The sequence below is a fragment of the Elephas maximus genome, chromosome 1 (genome assembly GCF_024166365.1).
Source record: "Elephas maximus indicus isolate mEleMax1 chromosome 1, mEleMax1 primary haplotype, whole genome shotgun sequence".
Taxonomy (NCBI): Eukaryota; Metazoa; Chordata; class Mammalia; order Proboscidea; family Elephantidae; genus Elephas; species Elephas maximus.
The window spans coordinates 45,406,706-45,431,069 of record NC_064819.1 but is presented as its reverse complement, the minus strand read 5'-3'; the positions used below and the strand labels follow the sequence as shown (position 1 = coordinate 45,431,069).

The window sequence follows — 24,364 nt, the reverse complement described above, 5'->3', positions numbered from 1 at the left end:
CAGAGTCATTAGGTAGCTGAGGGGTGGAGAGGAGGCAGCATATGGAGGATTGGAGGGTAGAATTCCTAGTACTTCATGGCTGATGGTGGGAAATGAATGGGGGAAGGTACCAAAGATGATACAGATTTAGGCTTCATGACTAAGTGTATGGTAAGAGGGGGGCAAAAGTAGACAAGCAGATGGGGAATATGGTGAGGGGTGTTAGAAAATGTGAGCTCAATTTTGGACATGTTGAGTCTGAAGTTCTCATGAGGTTTCCCAGGATCTTGAAACCCCCAACACCCCCCGTCCAAGTATAAAAACAAAAATGCCAACATGATTCCTTCTTTCCTTCCTCCTTTCATCAAACACTTACTGAGCACCTATAATGTGCAGGGATTGGGAATGTTGCACTTAATCTCTATCTTTCGGTGTTCACAATGTAGTAGAGACAAGTTAACAAAAAAATGCAATACAGTATGATAATATGCTATTATATAAACACAGTAAGAGAGCTAACATAAATTCCCAGTGTGCTTCCACTTCTTACTTGACATAAAGCCAGATTATAAAAAAAAAAAAAAAAAATTTTTTTTTTTTTTTAACTGATGTTAAATATTATGATACTCCTGAAGTAATTTTTCTTGAAATCCCCAAACCATATATTTTCAGCCCTAAGGTCTTCAATTATCACAGTGCGAAGAGAGGAAATTATCAAAAAAAATGCCTCCTCCACTATTCATTTTACTTTGAGTTAAATAAGTATATTTATACTCACATATATATAATACACATATATATCGTGTTGTCAAAAACCAAGTAGCTGAAGACAATGTGCAAAAGCTGCAAGAAACAATAAACTGGTGAAACATAATTTGATAGAAAGCCAAGCTATCCACCCCCAGTCACTCTCACAACTACCACAGTGGCCACGGGATTATGTCCTAAGTAGGAAATCTCGAAAGTCCTCCGTGTCACCCTGCCTCCTTCCCCTTGCTGTTCTGCAGTCCTGGGCCCAGGGTGTAATTTCTCGCATCCTCATATTCACAGACACACACGCATACACACACATACCTGCAGTCTCTAGTTTTCAAGAAATAGTTAGTCCCAAACTCATCCTGGGCAACATAATGTGAAAATTCTCTTAAAACATGAAGCATGTTGTGAAGAGTAGAAAGCAAAGGCGAAGGTGGCCTGTGGGTCAGCAGCGGTACTTGCTCTTGGTGGGTGATGGCTCACTGCTCCCTAACTGGAGGCCTGGGTCTCAATCACAGCCACTGGACACCTTTCTCTACAGGTTTACTGGTACCTTGGCTCATCTTCAGCCATGGTGTTCAGATATTTTGCCCCCAAGACCTGCAGTAAGCCCTTGCTGCCCTAAACCCACCATGGTTTCTGGAACCTGTCAGTTGATGCTCCAGAAGGAACAGTGGGAAGGAGTTGGGCGGCAATGGCATGACAGTGTGACCAAGAATCCCTCCCCTCACGCTTTCTGGGACTCTTCTCTGCCCTCAATCTGCCTCTGAAAATCAAGGTTGCATTTCATTTGAGAGTGACAGGGAGAGAGAGACATGATTCCAAAAAGTTCGCATTGATCATTCATGGATGATTCATGAAGTGGGCGACTTTATCCCCAACGTATATCTTTGTAGCCCTGGGGCGGGGGGAGGGGGCCAGAACAGAGAGCGTTTACCAGGGTTGCCAGGCAGTGTGGCCCAATGCAGTCTTAGCCTCTTGCCCTTTCTCATTCGTCAGCACTCACTGAGTGTCTATGTGTCCCAGCTGTGTTGGCACAATGCACATAGGGGTTAATAAAAACACAGCTACTGACCCCGGGTAGCCAGATTTCACGTCCCTTTTCTTTTGTAGCGATCCTATAGGACAGAGTAGAACTGCCCCATGGTGTTTCCAAGGCTGTAAATGTTTACAGAAGAAGACTGCCACATCTTACTTCCGTGGAGTGGCTGGTGGGTTCCAATCTCTGACCTTTCGGTTAGCAGCTGAGTGCTTAACCACTGCATCACCAGGGCTCCTCTTTATTCCTTCTAATAATTGGAAACAAAATTCAGACATCAAAATGGCAACTACTTTCTTATTCTTTTAGAAATCACTTAAAGGAGAAGCTTTTGGAGGAAAAGCTATAGATCATCAACTGGGTACCAAATTCTGACAGTCCCTAGCCTCCAGGTGATAATATGCAGGACCACAAAGGAATTTGAGTGCTGAAGGACCAGGGACATTTTTTAGATCAATTTAACAGTGCTTTCAGAGATTGCTATTACACATATCTTCTGTCTACTCCCTGAATTGCTGACACGCTTTTATGTTCTTCGACGTAAGGATAAATCCCTTACAGTGCAGATTTTTCTTTAAAGAACAGGCTAAGAATTACAGAGTTAAAATATTATTTTAAATTTTTAGTTAAAATAGAGCATTAGGCAGGACAATCACGCTTCCTTTTGGAGAAGTAAATGTGGTTCAAAACTTTTTTTCCCAAAAGACTGAACTGCTGAGTAGTTGTGTTCACATTGTGGGCAGTAGATGGCAGCCGAGGGACTTCTGTGATTTCCGCCCATTGGAAGAGATGGGGCAAGGGAAAGCAGAATTGCTAACTCGCCTTTATTTTGGCCTAGGGTGAGTGTGGTGCTTTTCTTCTTGGCATCAAATATGTCAAACCACCATAGTATCTATTTACATAAAAAAAAATAAGTACCCAAAAGCGTAGAACTGATTTTAATACATCGTTATCAATTGAATATGAGTATCTCTTCCCCTCCTGAAATCTGTAATTATACCAGTGACATGTGGCCCAAGAGCAACTACCCCACCTACAAGTGCATTCTTAGAAAGACCAATTTGAGGTGGTGCAGTGGTTAAGCGTTTGGCTGCTAACCAAAAGGTCAGCAGCTTGAATCCACCAGCTGCTCCTTGGAAACCCTATGGGGCAGTTTTACTCTGTCCTGTTACGTCACTATGGGTCAGAATCCTCTCAACGGGTACAGTGTCATTGTTTTATTTAACATTTGAAGTTTTAGAACGCTAAAGCACTTCAAAGGTCCTCAGGATATAGAGCAATGAGTGATTTTCCTGGGGCTCAATTTTTATAGCTGACACTGCCCAGTGAGCTGTGTGCCAGGTAATGGGACCAGCCCGCCTGCAGGTCCTCAAGAAGAGGTGCTGGTTCTCCTCTGCTCCCCTCGGCATGGTCAGCAGCTCCCAAGAAGTGATAGCTGCATCACTTTTTTGACAAAATCAGCCCCCAAAAGAGGGCCAAGTGCTATGTCAGTGATGAAAATGGAATAAGGGGATAGAATGGTGATTCTTCTAGAAAGTAGAAGGTTCAGATAATTACAGCATGGCAGAGCTGTGGTCTCTGACAGGAATAAATACACTAAATTTCTGCTCAGGAATGTGACTGAGTGACTCATGACCCCTCGCAGTGAGCACTCCAGCCAGAGGGCGGAAGCTCAGGTGAGACTCAGAATGGCAATTAATTGTGGTGACAACATGGAGTTGTATTTTACTACATTTTATAGAAGAAATTATAGTCTGGAGCAGGGTTAGCAAACCTTTCCAGTAAAGGACCAGATAGTAAATATTTTTGGCTTTCCAGTCATAGGGTCTCCATCACAACTATTCAAATCTGCCATTGTAGAGTGAAAACAGCCTTAGACAATACACAAGTGGGTATACTGGTGGTCCAATAAAACTATATCAAGATTAGGTTGGCCCACAAAATGGACAAATACAAATCTTTTCAGAGGGTCAAATGTGCTGATAATTTTAGAACACAGAATGATAGCGAGTCTCATCAACATGAAGAGATACACACCAAAGAAGATAACATAAAAGAGTCCAGAAGAGAGGTGATTTGGGGAAAGATTTAGTATTCAAATAAATTACATGTGGACAATATGTAAATAGGTTCCACCTCCCTGGAGGAGAACTTGTCAACACAAAATGACTGCTTTGGGATGCTGCATACACTCTGAGCCAGTCACCCATATCTATAACTATATCTGAAGAAAATAAACATGCAGACTTCTGGCCAACATGGCACCATAAACAGAAGCACCATGCCGTGCCTTCACAGCAAAGACCCAAAAAACTAAGTAAAACAGAGACAAACAACATTCCTGGAACCTGGAGTATCAAATGAAGACATAAAGAACTCAGCCAAACAGCAAATGAAATAAGAAACTGACAGAGGACAGGGAGTGAGAGATACATGTGGAGATCCTCTCTCAGCTAATGCAGCACAGGTTCGCCATCTTGGACTCCTGTTGGAGATGAGCAGACAGGGAGTATGGGAAAGCACCTTCATGGAGCTCCCAGCAGGAGACAGAGCACCCAGTAACCTGCAATACACACTTTCCCACCACCCATCATCTCCCCGCTGTTCTACTGGCTGCAGTGGCTGGAAAGTGCAGTGTCCATCCTGCTTGGATTCACCCCACCCACGAAGTTCCCAGCAGAAGACAGAGCACCTGGTAACTAGTGACGTATGCTTTCCTAAGCTCCACCCTTCCTCACCCCACCTTTGGCCTCCTCTGCTTCCCACCGGCCACAGTCTCTTGGCCAAGAGGCAACTGGTTTGGCCCCGGACTGCTTGGATTCACCCTGCTCAAGCTGGCTGGCTCCCTGAGCTTGTGTTGCTTTTTTCCAATTATTTGGTTTCTTCTGTGCCTCCCGCTAACTCCCTCTCCTTTCTCTTGAATACCTGGCTCCGTGTGTCATCTTTGCTTGTTCTTGAAAGTCTGTGAAGCCCAGCTCAATTGGGAAACCACTCCCCCAGCCTGCAATATCATGCTGGTGGGGTCCATGGGTTTTTTTGGGTTTTTTTGCTTTGTTTCATTTTGCTTTGCTTTGTTCTGTTTTGTTTTGTTTGTTTCTTTTCTCTTTCTTTTTGCAGCTTGTGAGCCCCTTCTAGCTGGGCTGAACTGCGCAGCTTAGAAGCCACTTCCCCGGTCTGCACGGCCCCTGGAGGCATTTCTTTTTACTTTATTTTCCTCTCTTTCTTCATTTCTCAGTTCTCGTCTTTCTATACTTACCTTCTTTTTCTGTCTCCTGAATACCTGGTGCTGTGTCACATCTATACCCCTGCTAGCCAGGCTATACTGTGCTGCCTGGGAGCCACTTCCTTGGTCTTTGTGGCTGCACCAGTTGGACTCATGGGGGCTTTTCTTTTTTTTTATTTTCCCTTTTCTAAATTTTTATTTAATTATTCCCCCCCTTTTTTGTTTTTTCATTTTTACTTTTCTCCATTTCTCATCTCTCCACTCAAACACCAAGCTCCCCTAGCACTCTTTTTTCCCCCTTGTTTTGTTTCTTTTTGCCTCCTGTTTCTCTCTCCTCTTTCCCACACCCATATTAGCTCCACACATCACAACCTCCTGCCTCTTTCCTGCCTATCGGCACCGTGCACTGAACATCACACCCCTGAGCAGCACAGGCACAGCCTACCAAAACCTGCCCAGCACTGATTCCTAGCCTGCCCTGTTAGCCCTAGTATGTACCACAAACAACCTATCCCAACCCCTCTCCTTCAGCTGGACCTGCCCTGATGCACTAAAGCTGAGTGACTGCCCTGCCCATTGGACAAGGAAGTAAAAAGTATCATGACTACCGATAAGCAAACAACAAAGAACGCACAGCCACCTGTTCAGACATAATCAAATAAAATGAAAAAAAAAAAAAGACATAATGAACAAATCCACAATCAATAAAAAAAAAAAAAAAAAACTATTGAATGTCCTGAAGACAACACACAATATCAAAACATATAAAACAGGACAGGATGATTCCAGTACGAGTCCAAAATAAAACAGCAGATGACTTTCTAGTAGAAAAAAAAGGCACTAGAAATACCTGATAGGGAATTTAAATCTCTAATATTGAGAACTATCCAAGAGTTGAAGCAAAGAGCAGACAAAAATGAGGAAAAAATAGACAAACTCATGGAAAATATGGACCAAAAAATGGAAGAATTCAGGAAAATAATACAGGAAGAAATGCTAAAATAAACTCACAACTAGAAATCATACAAAAACAACAATAAGAAATCAAAAAGATAAACAACAAGATTTCAGAAATGGACAGTGTCACAGGAGGGCTGAGGAACAGGTTTGAAATGACGGGAAAAAGAATCAGACAAATTGAAGATAAATACCTGGATACAACACTGTTTGAGGGAACATCAGAAAAAAGAATCATGAAAAATGAAGAAACCCTGAGAATTCTGTGGGATACAATCAAAAGCAAAAATTCGTGACTGATCAGAGTTCCAGAACAGGGGGGAGAAAACAGAAAACACAGAGATGATCATTGCGGAATTGCTGACAGAAAACTTCCCTAACATCATGAATGATGAAAAGCTGACTATCCAAGAGGCTCAAGGAATTCCATATAGGATAGACCCCAAAAGAAAATCACCAGGGCGTATCATAGTCACACTTGCTAAATCCAAAGACAAAGAAACAATCCTAAGAGGCACTCAAGAAAAATAAAAACTCACATACAGAGAAGAAACAATGACTAAGCTCTGATTATTCAGCAGAAACCATGCAGGCAAGTAGGCAATGGCATGACATATATAAAACTTAAGAAAAACATTGCCAACCAAGAATAAGGCACCCTGCAAAACAGCCATTCAAATATGATAGTGAAATTAAGACATTTCCAGATAAACAGAAATTAAGGGAATATGTAAAAAACAAACCAAACTTACAAGAATTACTAAAGGGAATCCTTTGGTCTGAGAACAAACAACATAAGACCACAGCCTGAATCTAGGATACAAGATTGTACCAGTCAGACACCAAATTAGGAAATGAACTCTCAAGGACTATCCAAAACCAAAATACTTGCAACAGGGAACCAGAGAGGTTAATCCGTAAAAGACAACAACATCAGAACAGTAAAAAAGGGAATAAATGGTATAGGAATAGAACTTTCTAATGGAGACACAGCCAAGGTGATACCAAGTAGTAACAGACTAGTTCAAACCTCGGAAGATAAGGGTAAATTTCAAGGTAGCCACAGAGAAAGTTAACAAACCTACTCACCAAAAAAAAAAGGAGGAAAACATAAAGTCTCAATAAGAACAAAATCTACAAAAACAAAAGAAATGAAAAAGAAATCCACACAAAAAAAAGTTAGCACAGGAGACTAAGACAAACAAAGAAAACATTAGTGCTACAAAAAAAGCAGTACAAAATGACAGGAATAGACTCACACCTATCAATAATTACACTGAATGTAAACAGCTTAAATGTACCCATAAAGAGACACAGAGTAACAGGATGGATTAAAAAAAAACAGGATCCATCAATAGGCTGTCTATAAGAGATGCACCTTAAAAACAAAGATGTAAATTTATTAAAAATCAAAGGATGGAAAAAATATATCAAGATAATAACTACCAAAAAAAGAGCAGGAGTGCCAGTATTAATCTCAGATAAAATAGGCTTTAAAGCAAAACCTACCATAAATGACACAGAAGGCACAACATGATTAAAGGGACAATCCATCATGAAGATATAACCATAATAAACATTTACACACCCAACGATAGGGCTCCAAAATGCATAAAATAAACTCTAACAGCACTGAAAACAGAAATTGACAGTTCCACAATAATAGTAGGAGACTGCAACACACCACTCTCGGTAAAGGACAGAACATCTAGAAAGAAACTCAACGAAGATATAGGAGAGCTAAAAAGCACAATCACCCAACTTGACCTCATATATAAAACACTACACCCAACAGGTGCAAAATACACATTCTTTTCCAATGTTCTCCAGAATAGACCACTTCCTGGGCCTCAGAGCAACCCTCAACAAAATCCAAAACACTGAGATAACACAAAGCATCTTCTCTGACCACAAGGCCATCAAAGTAGAAATTAACAACAGGAAAAGTAAGGAAAAAAAAATCAATTACATGGAAACTGAATAACACCCTGCTTAAAAACCACTGGGTAACAGAAGAAATCAAAGATGGAAATAAAAAGTTCCTAGAATCAAACGAGAATGATAACACACCATACCAAAACATTTGGGACACAACAAAGACAGTTCTCAGAAGTCAATTTATAGCATTAGATGCACACATCAAAAAAGAAGCAGATAAAACCAAAACATTACTTATACAACTTGAACAAATAGAAAAAGAAGAGCAAAAGAAGCCCACAGCCACCAGAAGAAAGGAAGTAATAAAAATCAGAGCAGAAATAAATGAAATATAGAACAGAAAAACAATAGAAAGAATCAAAAAAACAAAAGTTCGTTCTTTGAAAGAATAAAATTCACAAACCACTGGCAAAAAAGACAAAAGACAAACAGGAGAGAACGCAAATAACCCAAATAAGAAATGAAATGGGGGACATTACAACAGACCCAACTGAAATAAAAAGGATCATAAGAAAGTATCATGAAAAACTATACTCCAACAAAGTTGAAAACCTAGAGAAAATGGACAAATGTCTAGAGACACACTGCTTATCCAAACTAACACAAAATGATGTTGAAAATCTGAACAGATCCATAACAAGAGAAGAGAATGAAAAGGTAATAAAAAATAACTCCCAACCAAAAAAAGCCCTGGCCCAGGTGGCTTTACTAGAGAGTTCTACCAAACATTCAGAGAAGAGCTTACACCAGTACTACTCAAACTATTTCAGAACATAGAAAACAAAGCATTGCTTCCAAATTCACTCTATGAAGCCAGCATAACCAGGATACCAAAACCAGGCAAAGACACCACAAAAAAAGAAAATTACAGACCAATATCTCTCATCAATACAGATGCAAAAATTCTCAATAATATTCTAGCCAACAGAATTCTGCATCAATTCAAAAAAAATAACATACTACGACCAAGTAGGATTCATACCAGGTATGGAAGGATAGTTCAATATTAGAAAATCAATCAACATAATCCATCACATACATAAAAGGAAAGAAAAGAATCACATGAGCATCTCAGTTGACACAGAATAGGCATTCAACAAAGTCCAACACCCATTCCTCATAAAAACTCTCAAGAAAATAGGCATAGAAGGAACACTTCTCAACATAATAAAGGGCATCTATGCAAAACCAATGGCCAGCATCATTCTTAATGTAGAGAAGTTGAAAATATTCCCCTTGGGAAGAGGAACAAGACAAGGACGCCCTTTATCACCACTCCTATTTAACATCATGCTGGAAGTCCTAGCTAAAGCAATAAGGCAAGAAATAGAAATAAAGGCATCCAAACTGGTAATGAAGAAATTAAACTGTCCCTATTGGCAGATGATATGATACTGTACATTGAAAACCCAAAAGACTCCATGAGAAAATTACTGGAACTAATAGAAACATTCATCAGACTTGCAGGATACAAGATAAACACACAAAAATCAGTTGGATTCCTATATATCAATAAAGAGAAAGATGAAAAGGAAATCAGGAAAACAATACCATTTATAATAGCCCCTAAAAAAATAAAATACTTAGGAATAAATCTAACCAGGGATGTAAAAGACCTTTACAAAGAAAACTACAAAACACTACTGCTAGAAACCAAAAGAGAGCTACATAAATGCAAAGGCATACCACGCTCATGGATAGGTAGACTCAACATTGTGAAAATGACAATTCTACCCAAAGCTATTTATGAATACAATGCAATACTGATCCAAATACCAATGACATTCTTTAAACAGATGGAAAACTTATCATTAACTACATGGAAAGGGAACAACTCCACATAAGTAAAGCGCTATTGAAGAAGAAGTAAAAAGGAAGACTTGCACTACCTGACCTCAAAACCTACTATAGACCTACGGTAGTCAAAACTGTTTAGTACTGGTACAACAACAGATACATTGACCAATGGAACAGAATTGAGAACCCAGATGTAAATCCATTCACCTACAGTCACCTGATCTTTGACAAGGGTCCAAAGTCCAGCAAATGGGAAAAAGACAGTCTTTTAACAAATGCTGCTGGCAAAACTGGACATCCATCTGCAAAAAAATGAAACAGGACACATACCCCACAACATATACAAAAACTAATTGAAAATGGGTCAGAGACCTTAATATAAAGTCAAAAACTATAAAGTTCATAGAAGAAAAAATCGGATCAACACTAGAGGCCCTAATACACCACATTAACAGGATACAAACCACAACCAACAACACACAAACTCCCGAAGATAAGCCAGATAACTGGGATCTTCTAAAAATTAAAAACTTATGCTCATCAAAAGATTCACCGAAAGAGTAAAAAGAGAACCTACAGACTGGGAAAAAATTTTGGCTATAACAAGTCAGACAAAGTTCTGATCTCTAAAACCTAGAGGAAAATCCAACACCACTACAACAAAAAGACAAATAATCCAATAAAAAACTGAGCAAAGGAAATGAACAGACACTTCACCAAAGAAGACATTCAAGTGCCCAACAAACGCATCAGGAAATGCTCGCCATCACTAGCCATTAGAGAAATGCAAATAAAAACCACAATGAGATACCATCTCAGCCTGGCATTACTGGCACGAATCAATACAACAGGAAATAACAGATGTTGGAGTGGCAGAGAAGAGAGCTGAACTCTTATGCACTGCTGGTGGGAATGCAAAATGATACAACCATTTTGGAAAACCATATGGTGCTTTCTTAGAAAGCTAGAAATAGAAGTACCATATGATCCAGCAATCCCACTCCTAGGATTATATCCTAGAGAAATAACAGTTGTCACACGAATAGACACATGCACACCCATGTTCACTACAGCATTGTTCACAATAGCAAAAAGATGGAAACAACACAGATGCCCATCAACAGAAGAATGGATAAACAAACTGTGGTACATACACCCAATGGAGTATTACACAACAATAAAGAACAACGACTCTGTGAAGCATCTGATAACATGGATGAATCTGGAGGGCATTATGCTGTGTCTTAGGCTGGGTTCTCTAGAGAAGCAAAACCAGTAAAGCACATAAATATATAGAGAGATATTTACATTAAGGAAGCTGCTCTCGCAATTGTAGAGGCTGAAACATCTCAAGTCCATGTATCAGGATAGAGGCTTTTCTCAATCCACATAGCTGCAGGGGCTGGCGAACCCGAGATTGGAAGGTCAGACAGCAGCACTCCCGCTCTCAGGCTGTGAAGATTGACGAATCCCAAGATCTGCAGATAAGCTGATAGCTCAAGTCCCAAGAGCCAGAGGTCAGACTAACAGGAGACAGCACAGGATCCAGAGTAAGCAAAAAAGCCAGAACGTCTGCTTATATTTCAATGCAGGCCACACCCCCAAGGAAACTCCCTTTCAACTGATACGCTACTCACAGCAGATTCAATCATGGGAGTGCTCACATACAAACACTAAGAATCATGGCCCAGCCAAGCTGATACACAATCTTAACCATCACTGCTGAGTGAAATAAGTCACTCACAAAAAGACAAATATTGTATGAGGCCACTACTGTAAAAACTCATGAACAGACAAAAAGAAACAGTCTTTGAATGTTACAAGGGAGGGCAGAGGTGGAGATGGATAAACACTACATAGGCAAGAGACAAGTGGTAACTTTGGTGAAGGGTAAAGACAGTACACAATACTTGGGGAAGCCAGCACAACTCTTCAAGGCAAGATCATGGAAGCTCTATAGATACATCCAAACTCCCTGAGGGACAGAATTGCTGGGCTGAGGGCTGCGGGGACTGTGGTCTCAGAGAACATCTAGTTCAATTGGCACAACATAGTTTATGAAGAAAATGTTCTACATTCTACTTTGGTGAGTTGCATCTGGGGTCTTAAAAGCCTGTGAGTGGCCATTTAAGATACTCCACTGGTCTCACCCCTTCAGAAACAAGGAAGAATGAAGAAAACTAAAGATACGAGGGAAAGATTAGTCCAAAGGACTAGCAGACCACATCCACCACAGCTTCCACCAGACTGAGTCCAGTACAACGAGATGATGCCCAGCTACCACCACTGGCTGCTCAGACAGGGATCACAATAGAGGGTCCCAGACAGACCTGGAGAAAATGGAGAACAAAATTCTAACTCAAAAAGAAAGACCAGACTTGTTGGCCTGACGAAGACTGCAGAAACCCTGAGAGTATGGCCCCTGGACACACTTACAGCTCAGTAACAAAGTCACTCTGAGGTTCACCCTTTAGCCAAAAATTGGACAGGCCCATAAAACAAAACAATAATAAAGGGGCACACTAGTCCTGGGGCAAGGACTAGAAGGCAGGAGGGGACAGGAAAGCTGGTAATAGGGAACCCAAGGTTGAGAAGGGAGAGTGTTGACATGCTGTGGGGTTGTTAACCAATGTCATTAAACAACATGTGTACTAATTGCTTAATGAGAAACTAGTTTGTTCTCTTAACCTTCATCTAAAGTACAATAAAATAGAATAAAATTTTAAAAAGAAGTTGGCCCAAAGTATAAAATATATATGCATCTCTACTGATTGTATTAGTTTCATATTGCTGTTGTGTCAAATTGCCACAAATTTTGTGGCTTAAAACAACACAAATTTATTATCTTACAGTTCTGGAGGTCAGAAGTTCAAAATAAATGTCAGTGGGCTAACATCAAGGTGTTGGCAGGGCTGCATTCCTTCTAGAGACTGTTAGGGAAAATCTATTTTCTTGTCTTTTCCAACTTCTAGCGGCTGCCCATATCACTCCAATCTTTGCTTTCATTGTCACACCTCCTTCTCTGACTCTAAACCTCCTTATTCCCTCTTATAAAGACTCTTGTGATATTAGGTCACTCAGATAATATAGGGTCATTATTGTCAGCTGCCATGCCACTCAAACTCATGGCAACCTTATGTACCACAGAACAAAATATTGCCCTGTCCTGCATCATTCTTATGATCGCCTGAATGTTCAAGTCCATCATTATGGATATTGTGCCAATTCATCTCACCATGGGTGTCCCATGCCCCCATTAGCCCTCGATGTTACCAAACATGATATCCTCCTCTAGCAACCTCCTGATGATGTGCTCAAAACTAATAAGTCGGACAATGTTCTCTCGTGACCATAAGGTTTTCAGTGGCTAAATTTCAGAAGTAGATCACTAGGCCTTTCTTCCTAGTACCTCTTAATCTGGAAGCTCTACTACACCTGTTCACCATGGGTGACTCTGCTGGTATTTGACATACTGGTGGCAAAACTTCCAGCATCATAGCAGCACACAAGCCACCACAGTATGACAAACTGACAGATGAGTGGTAGAATCTAGGGTAATTTTCCCATTTCAAGATTCCTAACTTAATCACATCTTCAAAGTATCCTTTACCATGTAAAGTAATAGATTCCAAGGATTAGGATATGAAAATCATCGGGAAGCCACCATCATCAAGCCTACCACATTGATATAAATAAAAATATAGCATAAATTTTAAAGTGTGAGAAAAGAAACAGAAGAATTCCAAACAATTTAAGTAGATACTTCCCACTCAGGATGTAGAGCCTAACCCCACCTCCTCGAGCATGGGCTGGACTTAGTGACTTATTCCAAAGAACAGATAAAAAAGGGAAAAACTGCAACTTTATTGTTCAGAAATCTGGCAAACACTACCTAAATCAGGGAATCAAGGTTACCATCACCAGTGATAAGTCATGTTGATAGCATGTACCCTTGATATGATGTGATGAAAAGGGCACTTCACCTTTGTGGTCTTCTTCTCGAAAACCTCAGTCTAATCATGAAATATACATATACAAGCCCAAATTGAGGAACATTCTACAAAATACCTGACCAGTACTCCTCAAAGCTGTCAAGGTCATGAAAAACAAAGAAAGGCTGAGAAACTGCCACAGAGAAAAAGAGACTAAGGATACACAATGACTAAATGTAATGTGGTATCCTGGATTGGATCCCAGAACAGCAGAAGAATACTGGTGGAAAATAAGTAAAATATTAGTAAAATCTGGAGTTTAGATAGTAGTACTGTATCAATGTTGGTTTCTTAGTTTTGAGACATGTACCACGATAATGTAAGATGTTAACATGAGACGAAATTGGGTAAGGTATATGTGGGAAATCTCTGTACCACTTTTGTAACTTTTCACTAAATCTAAAATGACTCCAGATTAAAAAACTAAAGGGAAATAAAAACTTGGGCATATAAAAGCTTAAAGAATATATCACCAGAGGGCCTGTATTGTAAGAAATTATTAAAAAAAAAAAAGTCATTCAGGCAGAAGGAAAATGATCCCAGTTGGAAATCTAGATCTATACAAAGGAATTAAGAGCATCAAAAATGGAAACTACATGAATAAATGTAAAAATCCTTTTTCCTATTATTTATATCTCTTTAAAATATAATTAAAAATAACAATGTATTACAGAGTTCATATCATGTCTTAGTTATCTAGTGCTGATATACAGAAATACTACAAGTGGATGGCTTTAACAAAGAGAAATTTATTCTCTCAGTCTAGGAGGCTAAAAGTCCCAATTCAGAGCATCAGCTCCAGGGGAAGGCTTTCTCTCTCTCTCAGTTCTGGAGGAAGGTCCTTCTCATCAATCTTCCCTTGGTCTAGGAGCTTCTCCGTACAGGAACCCCGGGTTCAAAGTATGCACTCTGTTCCTGGTGCCGCTTTCTTGCTGGTCTGAGGTCCCCCGGACTCTCTGCTCACTTCTCTCTTTTATATCCCAAAAGAAATTGGCTCAAGACAAAATCCAATCTTGTACATTGAGTCCTGCCTCATTAACAGCGCTGCCACCTATCCTCCCTCGTTAACATCACAGAGGCAGGATTTACAACACAGGGGAAAATCATGTCAGATGACAAAATGGTGGATAATCACACAATACTGAGAATCATGGACAGCCAAATTGATACACATATTTTCTGGGGACACAATTCAATTCATGACAGTAGCTAATAAGAAAAAAAAAATGTAATAATAAAGGAGATAAAATATACCCATAGCCCCAAAAAGGCAGGAAAAAATAAGAATGAAGGGAACAAAGAATATGTGTGACAAATAGAAAACAAATAGCAAGACGGTAAGTTTAAACCCAACCATACCAAAAATCACATTAAATATATGTGGTCTAAACACCCCCATTAAAAGACAGAGACTGTTATACTGTATTAAAGAACAAAAAATATCCAAGTATATGCTACCTATATGAAGCCCATATTAAGGAAAGAAACATAAATAGATTAAAAGTAAAAAGGCGGAAAAAAAGATCTATCATGCTAGCACTAACCGAAAGAAAACTGGATTGCCTATATTAATATCAGACAAAGCAGATTTCAGAGAAACTAATATCAACAGAGGCAAAGAGGGTCATTTTATAATGATAAAGAGATCAAGATAATGATCAAGAAGATTTAACAATCCTCAATGTTATGTATAATAACTCCAAAATAAAAAAACCCAAACCAAACCCACTGCCATAGTCAGTTGTGACTCATAGTGACCCTATAGAACAGAGTAGGACTGCCCCCATAGGGTTTCCAAGGAGCGCCTGGTAAATTCGAACTGCCAAACTTTTGGTTAGCAGCTGTAACTCTTAACCACTACGCCACCAGGGTTTCCATAACTTAAAAATACAGAAGCAAAAACTGATAAAAGTGAAAGGAGAAATAAAAAATTTCTCAGTAATAGAGATTTTAGCATTCCCCTCTCAATGATTGCTAGAACAAATAAATATAAAATCAGTAAGGATACAGAAGATCTGAACAATATTATCAGCCAAATCAACCAGACATGTATAAAATACTTCACACAATTGTAAAATATACATTTTTTAAGTGCACACATCATATTTACCAGAAAGACCACATTCTGGGAGATGAAACAAGTCTCAGTACATTTTAAAAGGATTCAAATCATACAAAGCACGCTCTCTGACCACAACTAGCTGTCAATAACAGAAAGATCTCTTAAAATTCCCAAATATTTGAAAACTAAACAACACACTTCTAAATAACCCATGGGTCAAAGAAGATATCAAAAGGGAAATTAGAAAGTGTTTTTAATGGAATGAAAATGAAAACACAACATATCAAAATTTGTGGAATGTGGCTAAAGCAGTATTCAAAGAGAAATACATAGCACCACACACTTATATTAGAAAAGAAGAAAGATCTTCAATCACCTCAGCTTCTAAGAAATAGGAAAATAATAGTGAATAAAACCCAAAGTAAGGAGAAGATAGAAATTAAAAAGATCAGAGTGGAAAAGAATGGAAAAAAAAATTTGTCATAAAATACATAAAGGCTATAGGAAAAATGTTTGCACTATTTTTAAAAGAAAAATAAATATTATAAAACAATATTACAGAACAATCACATTTAAAAGGTATAAAGAAAGAACTGCAAAGATATACACCAAAATGATAACCATGGTTATCTCTAGTTAGCAGAATAATTGGTAACTTTTATTTTCTTCCTTCTTCTATTCTGTAATTTCTAAATTTTCTAAAACAAATGTGGGTTATTTCAGTAATAAGGAAAACAGTGCATTTTGTGTTTTAAAAAATTTGGCACTACTCTAAATTCCTTCTCCTCAGGTTGGCTTAGGTCCTAGAGGATTTTGCTACTTGCAGTCCAAAGCCTTTGTACTGACATCTGGGGACAATCGGAGCAAGTGCAGGTGAAGCTGAAGCTGCAAACCCTAATAAATCCTTGAATGTATGTATAAATATGAGTGTATTTTATTTCCCCAGAGTAGCTGTGAAATCAAGCTGGCGTCAGTAGTCACTATCTTCTTAATCAATGAGGTGTGACTAAGCTGACCGTAAATGCAAGGGCCCTCTGAACTAGAACCCTCTCTTCTCCGTCTGTCTGCACTCCACAGAGGCGTGTCCTTCCTCTGCCTGAAACCTCTCATTACAAAATGTAGTCACCTTACTTTATTTCATAGCAAATCTGTTACTACCAGTTTTAAGCCTGGAATAAAACTGACTAGTTGTCCTTAATCCTTGGGAAAGCCAGGAAACTAAAGACAAAAGGCCATAAGTTTAAATCAGTCCACAGTCAAGACCTGTAATACAAGACCGGTATTGTACTCCTGGTGATGCAGTGATTAAGAGCTCCACTGCTAACAAAAACGTTGGCAGTTCGAATCCACCAGCCAGGTTATTGTATTCCTGGCAGGTATAACAGCAAAGATGTCTTATCATTTTCCTCTTTTTAGAGTCAATGTCATAAGTGGTAATGGGGGTCCATCTCCAGGGCTAAAAAACCCTGTATCTTTTAATGAGAGCAAAATTGAAAATTCCTATTATCAGAGGATTCCTCATAAACCTTGTTATTCATTTAACAAAATTTATTGGACTTTTCACATGTGCTGAGCACTGTATTAGATATTGAGGATTCAAAATGAATGACACACAGCCCCTGCCCTCTAGCTGCTTAGGAGCTGATGGGGAATACGACATAACTGAGAACTTTTAGAACAATACTGTAAGTATTATGGCAACATCAGTACCAGATGCTACAGGAACAATAGATATTCAAGGTTGAAGGAAATGCACCATGAATGCAAATTAGGCTTGAGACTTATATTTACTCAGTGGCCATACAGTAACGAGAACAGATTTATTTATATGTGGAAATAACTCAAAATATTTCTCAGTATAGGCTCTCTTCCTCTGTTTTGTTGGTGGTGGTATAAAAGAGAAGAGTGTGAAAAATATTTTCGGTAGAGTAAAATAAGTAATCAATTTCTAAAATTGAGATATCAAGAAACTTTAAAATAAGAGTATTATTTTAAAATAAAGGAACTAAATACCTGGAGAAGTAGCTAAAATGTGAAAAATGGTACTTCTGAGGGACCAGCCTCAGATGTGATAAGGGATGGATCAGGGAACAGCTGGTTTTTATTATAAGCTTCGCAGTACCATTGACTTTTTAAATTTTGTGAATGTTTACTTTAATAAAAATATAAAGGAGCAGAGAGGCCAAGACAGCAGAATAGACAGATGCTTCTGGCAAGCCCTCTTACAACGAAGACCCAAAAAACAAGTGAAATGAGTATATTTATGACAAGCTAGGAGCCCTGAGCATCAAAGGTAAGGTTAGAAAATGAACTGAGGGGCGGGGGGAGGAAGAGGCAGTTCAGAAGCAGAGAGCAGTTACCAGACCTGAATCGCAGGAAGCACTCAGGCGCCATTCCTGAGAGCTGCTGCAGTGGGTTGGTACTAGCATTTGGCCGCACTTTCCTCAGGGAGAACCAGCCAGCCATACAGCCTACTCACACCTCTGGAACCAGAGAAGAAAAGTGCTCTCAGCAAAAGCTAAGTATTTGCATATATTTTACTGCGCACCCCTGCTCCCAAGCTGGCTTCAGCGGCTGATTTCCCTGGGCCTGAGATATGCCCTGTTGAGCACGTAGAGCCATCCTCCCGGCCTTGGAGAAGGAATAAATTTGCTATTGGGGGAAAAGATAATTTGGCAGCTTCACTAACCAGATGAGCTGAGGACAGAGGCGGCTTCTGTCCAGGCATAAAGAGTCCGTGGACTTTCAGTACCTTTCCCCTCTACATGGACCTGTGTGGGCCTATTTCAGGAGAATAGGCCCTTGTTGGCAGACTACAACCGTTTCAGCTGTGTGATGGAGAGGTGGGTATTTGACGTTTGTCGTTGCTTTGCCTATTAAACAGGGTCCTCACCTACCCACACCAGGGGCCTAAGGACTGGTGGCTCTAGTCAGGTCACCCAGCCACCCACAACAGGGGTCCAAGGATAACTGGTACCTCCCAGTCCTTACAACCAAAAACATGGGGTGTCCATGGTCTGTCTGTTGAACCCACCCACCGCTATGCTCTTGGGAACAGGGACATGCTTTCCTCAGAGACACTTGGAGGACGATTCTCAGCCCCATGCCTTGTTCAGAGCATGACCTCCTGCTGTAACCAAATACCAGTACCTATACCAATCGCCCCTGCCCTTCTAAGACTGTAGGACAGAGCCTGTACCACACACTTGATGATCAGCTACCTGGACACCTGAGCTGAATTCATACAAGAAAAGTGAATGGACTCTTAGACTGATATAATTGATAACAGCTCTAGCCATTTGGAGACAGGACGTCAGAGCTCCAAACGTGAAAATAATCAAGCTACCTCACTCAAACAACCCATTTGGGCATGTCAAAACAAAACAAAGCAAGAAGCTATGACACAGTAAGAAAACATAAAATATACCAATAGAGTAACTTATAGATAGCTTGGAGACAACACTCAATATCAAGTCACATAAAGAAACAGGCCATGATTGCCTCAACAAGCTCTCAAAACAAAGAATCAAGGGATCTTCTAGATGAAAGTGCCTTCCTGGAATTACCGGAGGCAGAATACAAAAGATCAATATACAGAACCCTTCAAGACATCAAGAAGGAAATGAGGCAACATGCAGAACAAGACAAGGAAGACACAGATAAAGCAGTTTAAAAAATTAAAAAGATTATTCAGAAACATAATGAAAAATTTAATAAGCTAGAATAATCCATAGACAGCAATCAGAAATTCAGAAGATTCACAATAAAATTACAGAAGTAGACAACTCAATAGAAAGTCAGAGGAGCAGAATCGAGCACGTAGACGGCAGAATTTCTGAACTTCAAGATAAAGCACTTGGCACTAATATATTTGAAGAAAAATCAGATAAAAGAATTTTAAAAAATTAAGAAAACTTAAGAATCATGTGGGACTCTATCAAGAGAAATAACCTACAAGTGATTGTTATATCAGAACAGGGAGGGATAACAGAAAATACACAGAGAATTGTCGACAGAAAACTTCCCTGATATCGTGAAAGATGAGAAGATATCTATCCAAGATGCTCATCAAACTCCACATGAGGTAGATGTTAAAAGAAAATCACAAAGACATAATCAAACTTACCAAAACCAAAGATAGAGAATTTTAAGAGCAGCTAGGGATAAACGAAAAGTCACCTACAAAGAAGAGTCAATAAGAATAAGCTCGGAATACTTGGCAGAAATCATGCAGGAAAGAAGGCAATGGGATGACATTAAAAAAATTGAAGGAAAAAAACTGCCAGCCAAGAATCATATATCCAGCAAAACTGTCTCTCAAATATGAAGGTGAAATTAGGACATTTGCAGATAAAGAGAAGTTTAGAGAATTCGTAAAAACTAAAACAAAACTACAAGAAACACTAAAGGGAGTTCTTTGGTTAGAAAATCAATAATATCAGGTATCATCCCAAGACAAGAACACTGGGCAATGAGAAGTCATTCCAGACAGGGAAATTAAAAAAGTAAATCAAGATTAAAAAATGCTCAAAACAGGGAAAGAGCGATGTTATTATATAAAAGAAGATAACATTAAAACAATAAAGAGGGACTGAGAAATGTGGTCATAAATCTTCCATATGGAGAGGACAAAGACAAGGCGATACAAAGAAATAAAAGTTATGTTTAAATTTAGAAAAATAGTGGTAAATAATAAGATAACCGTAACGGAGACACACTATCCTACACATCAAAACAAAATACAAGAAAAAAATAGAGACTCAGCAGAAACAAAATCAACAACAACAAATATGAGGAAAGTGCAATATATAAAGATAATCTACTCAGCACATTAAATTAAGTGGGAAAAAGAAACTGTCAACAACACACAAAAAAAGACATCAAAATGATAGCACTAAATTCATACCTATCCATAATTACGCTGAATGTAAATGGACTAAATGCACCAATAAAGAAACAGAGAGTGACAGAATGGATTAAAAAACATGATCCATTTATATGCTGCCTATGAGAGACACACCTTAGACATAGAGACACAAACAAACAAAAACTCAAAGGATAGAAAAAAAATATATCAAGCAAACAACAATCAAAAAAGAGCAGGAGTGACAATATTAATTTCTGACAAAATAGACTTTAAAGTTAAATCCATCTTAAAGGATAAGAAAGGACACTATATAATGATTAAAGAGACAATATACCAAGAAGATATAACCATATTAAATATTTATGCACCCAATGACAGGGCTGCAAGACACATAAAACAAACTCTATCAGCATTGAAAAGTGAGATAGACAGCTCCACAATAATAGTAGGAGACTTCAACACACCACTTTCGGTGAAGGACAGGACACCCAGAAAGAAGCTCAATAAAGACACGGAAGATCTAAGTGCCACAATCAACCAAATTAACCTCACAGACATATACAGAACACTCCACCCAACAGCAGCCAAGTATACTTTCTTTTCTAGTCCACATGGAACATTCTCTAGAATAGACCACATATTAGGACATAAAGCAAGCCTTAGCAGAATCCAAAACACTGAAATATTACAAAGCATCTTCTCTGACCATAAGGCCATAAAAGTAGAAATCAGTAACAGAAAAATCAGGGAAAAGAAATCAAACACTTGGAAACTGAACAATACCCTGCTCAAAAAAGACTGGATTATAGAAGACATTAAGGATGGAATAAACAAATTCAGAGAATCCAATGAGAATGAAAACACTTCCTATCAGAACCTTTGGGACACAGCTAAAGCAATGCTCAGAGGTCAATTTATATCAATAAATGCACACATACAAAAAGAAAAAAGGCAAAAAATAAAAAAATTATCCCTACAACTTGAACAAATAGAAAGAGGGCAACAAAAGAAACACACAGGCACCAGAAGAAAACAAATAATAAAAATTAGAGCAGAACTAAATGAAATAGAAAACAGAAAAATTCAAAGAATTAACAAGACCAAAAGCTGGGATGCAGACCCCAAATTCTTGTAAAAAGACCAGACTTAATGGTCTGACTGAGATTAGAAGGACCCTGGTGGTCATGGCCCCAGACCTTCTGTTGGCCCAGAACAGGAACCATTCCCAAAGCCAACTCTTCAGACAGGGGCTGGACTGGACAATGGGATGGAGAGGAATGCTGCTGAGGAGTGAGCTTCTTGGATCAGGTGGACACTTGAGACTATGTTGGTATCTCCTGTCTGGAGGGAAGATGGGGGTGGGGTTAGAAGCTGGTGGAATGGACAGGAAAAGAGAAAGTGGAGGGAGGGAGCGGGCTGTCTCATTAGGGGGAGAGCAATTGGGAGTATGTAGCAGGGTGTATATAAGTTTTTGTGTGAGACTGACCTGATATGTAAACTTTCACTTTAAGCACAATAAAAATTAAAAAGAAAAACCACAATGAGCTACAAATTCACACCAACTAAGACAGCTATTATCAGAAAAAAAATAAATAAAAGGAAAAATATATATATAAACACTTTAAGTAAAATAAAAAAATAACAAAAGCAAACTACCTAGCCTTGGCTGCTCACATCATGTCATAGCTTGAGACTTGGGGAATGTTCTTTTTCAGTATTCTTTTCCAAGATGAAAGATGTTCTAGATGGCACAAAGATCACTGTCAGCTCTGCTCCAGGAATCACCTCTTTTCTCTGTTGCATTTCCACACTTTTCTTCCTCTATGCTAGAGAAAACATTGTCACTTCAATGGGACCTAGATGCAAGGACGCAAAGCATGGAAGGTGACAGATACAGCATCAGTTTTGTCCATCATATATTATGGTTTGAAGATATCTAAGAACTGTGAATTCACTAATAAATAATTTCTGTGGCTTTAGAGGTCTTAAGCTAGATCTCAGCAAGACATCACAGGACGTCATTATTTTCAGAATCACTACCTACCACATATTTGTAGGTACAAAATTACTTGTCAAGGAAAGGTAATTAAAAGCCATGTTAAGTCTAGCCCCGTGGTTCACTTTCATTGCGCCACTCGTTGAGCTTCGATTTTGACCTTTTATATTTTTTATGAAGCACTGAAACTCAATCATCCCCTTACAACTCTACATTGAATTAACTATGTTCTCCCATACAATTGTGAAGACCACAGTCAGGGATTTCCAAACAGCCATTCTCTTATGGGGTGTCTTTGGAGCACCACAGAGGTTTTCAAACTCTGCTGCACATTAGAATAACTTGGGGAGTTTTAAAAATCCCAGTGCCCAGACTGCACATCACACCAATTAAATGTCTAGGGGTGTAATCCAGACATCAGTAAATTTTAAAGATCTTGGGTGACTCCAATATGCAGCAAAGTCTGGGAACCACTGTTATTGTTATTTGCCATCAAGTTGGCTCTGATTCATGACGACCTCAGGTATGAAAACGAAACATTACACAAGTACTGTACTATCTTCGTGATCATCAGTAAGTTCGAGTTCATTGTGGTGGCTATTGTGTCAATCCATCTCATTGGGAGTTTCCCTCATTCTCACGTACCCTCTACTTTACCAAACATGATGTCCTTTTCTAGCAATTAGTCTTTCGTGATGATGTGTCCAAAGAAAACGAGTCAAAGTCTCGCTATCTTCGTTTCTACAAAGTATTCTGGTTGTATTTCCTCTAAGATGATTTGTTCATTCTTTTGGCAGTCTATGGAATGTTCAATATTCTTTGCCAGCACTGCAATTTGAACATGTCAATTCTTCTTCTGTCTTGCTTTTTCAATGACCAGTTTTCACATGCATATAAGGGAACAAAAAGACCATGGCTTGGGTCAGGCCCACCTTAGTTGTCAAGGTGACACTTTTGCTTTTTTAAAAATTTAAAGAGGTCTTTTGCAGCACATTTGCCCAGTGCAATACATCATTTGATTTCTTGACCTCTGCTTGGACACTGACTGTTGATTCAAAAAGAATGAAATCATTGATAACATCAATTTCTTCTCCATTTATCATGATGTTGTTTAGATTACAATGTAATTACATTAGGATGAGGGCCCAGAGAAAGTGGATGGAGGGGAAAATTGGGAAGGGAGAATGAGATAAATCATTATCTTCACAAGTAGGAAGTCAATAGGCAAATGCTTAAAACTGAAAAATCAAAAACAGAAATAAGTACACTATTTAGAAATATGGAGACAGATAGCAAGAATCACCTAAGAGTTGAAAGCAGCTAGAGAAGGGAAAATTGGCAAGGGTGTGGGCTGGGGAGAAGGAGAAAAGATGTCTTGGAAACTTCCAATCGCTTTGACAAGACTTATAAATTTAAATGACTCTTTAAATCGTATAAATGTATAACTGATAAAAAATAAATTTTTAAAAATCTAATAGGAGTTTTTATTTATTTGCCTGTTTTGTGATGTTCACGGTGAACTTCCTCCTCTGCCTGTCCTAAAAAATGAGCACTAGGGGGAACCTCATTACAACCAAGCAAGAAAAGCGAGGAGCGCTATACTTTCGAACCGGGGTCCCTGCACTGAACAGCTCTTAGAACAGGGGATGATTGATAACAAGGACCTTTCCACAGAGCTGACAGACAGATAAAACCTTCCCTTGGAGCTGCCAACCTGAAGCTGCATCCTTAACTCTGAGACAATAAATTTCTGTTTGT

At 39.0% G+C, this 24,364-nt stretch overlaps 1 long non-coding RNA gene across 10 annotated transcripts in view; it reads right to left on the bottom strand.

Moving 5' to 3' along the window:
• LOC126071289 (uncharacterized) overlaps nt 1-24,364 on the bottom strand; it is a 195,115-nt gene that overhangs the window by 143,237 nt on the left and 27,514 nt on the right. For 7 of the 10 annotated variants that reach the window (XR_007516342.1, XR_007516346.1, XR_007516347.1 and 4 more), the window contains exon 4: nt 22,267-22,466. This is a non-coding gene — a long non-coding RNA (uncharacterized LOC126071289). Of the gene's footprint in view, nt 1-828; nt 22,467-24,364 lie in introns of those variants that run through there. The other 3 variants (XR_007516337.1, XR_007516358.1, XR_007516335.1) reach the window with 3 other exon arrangements.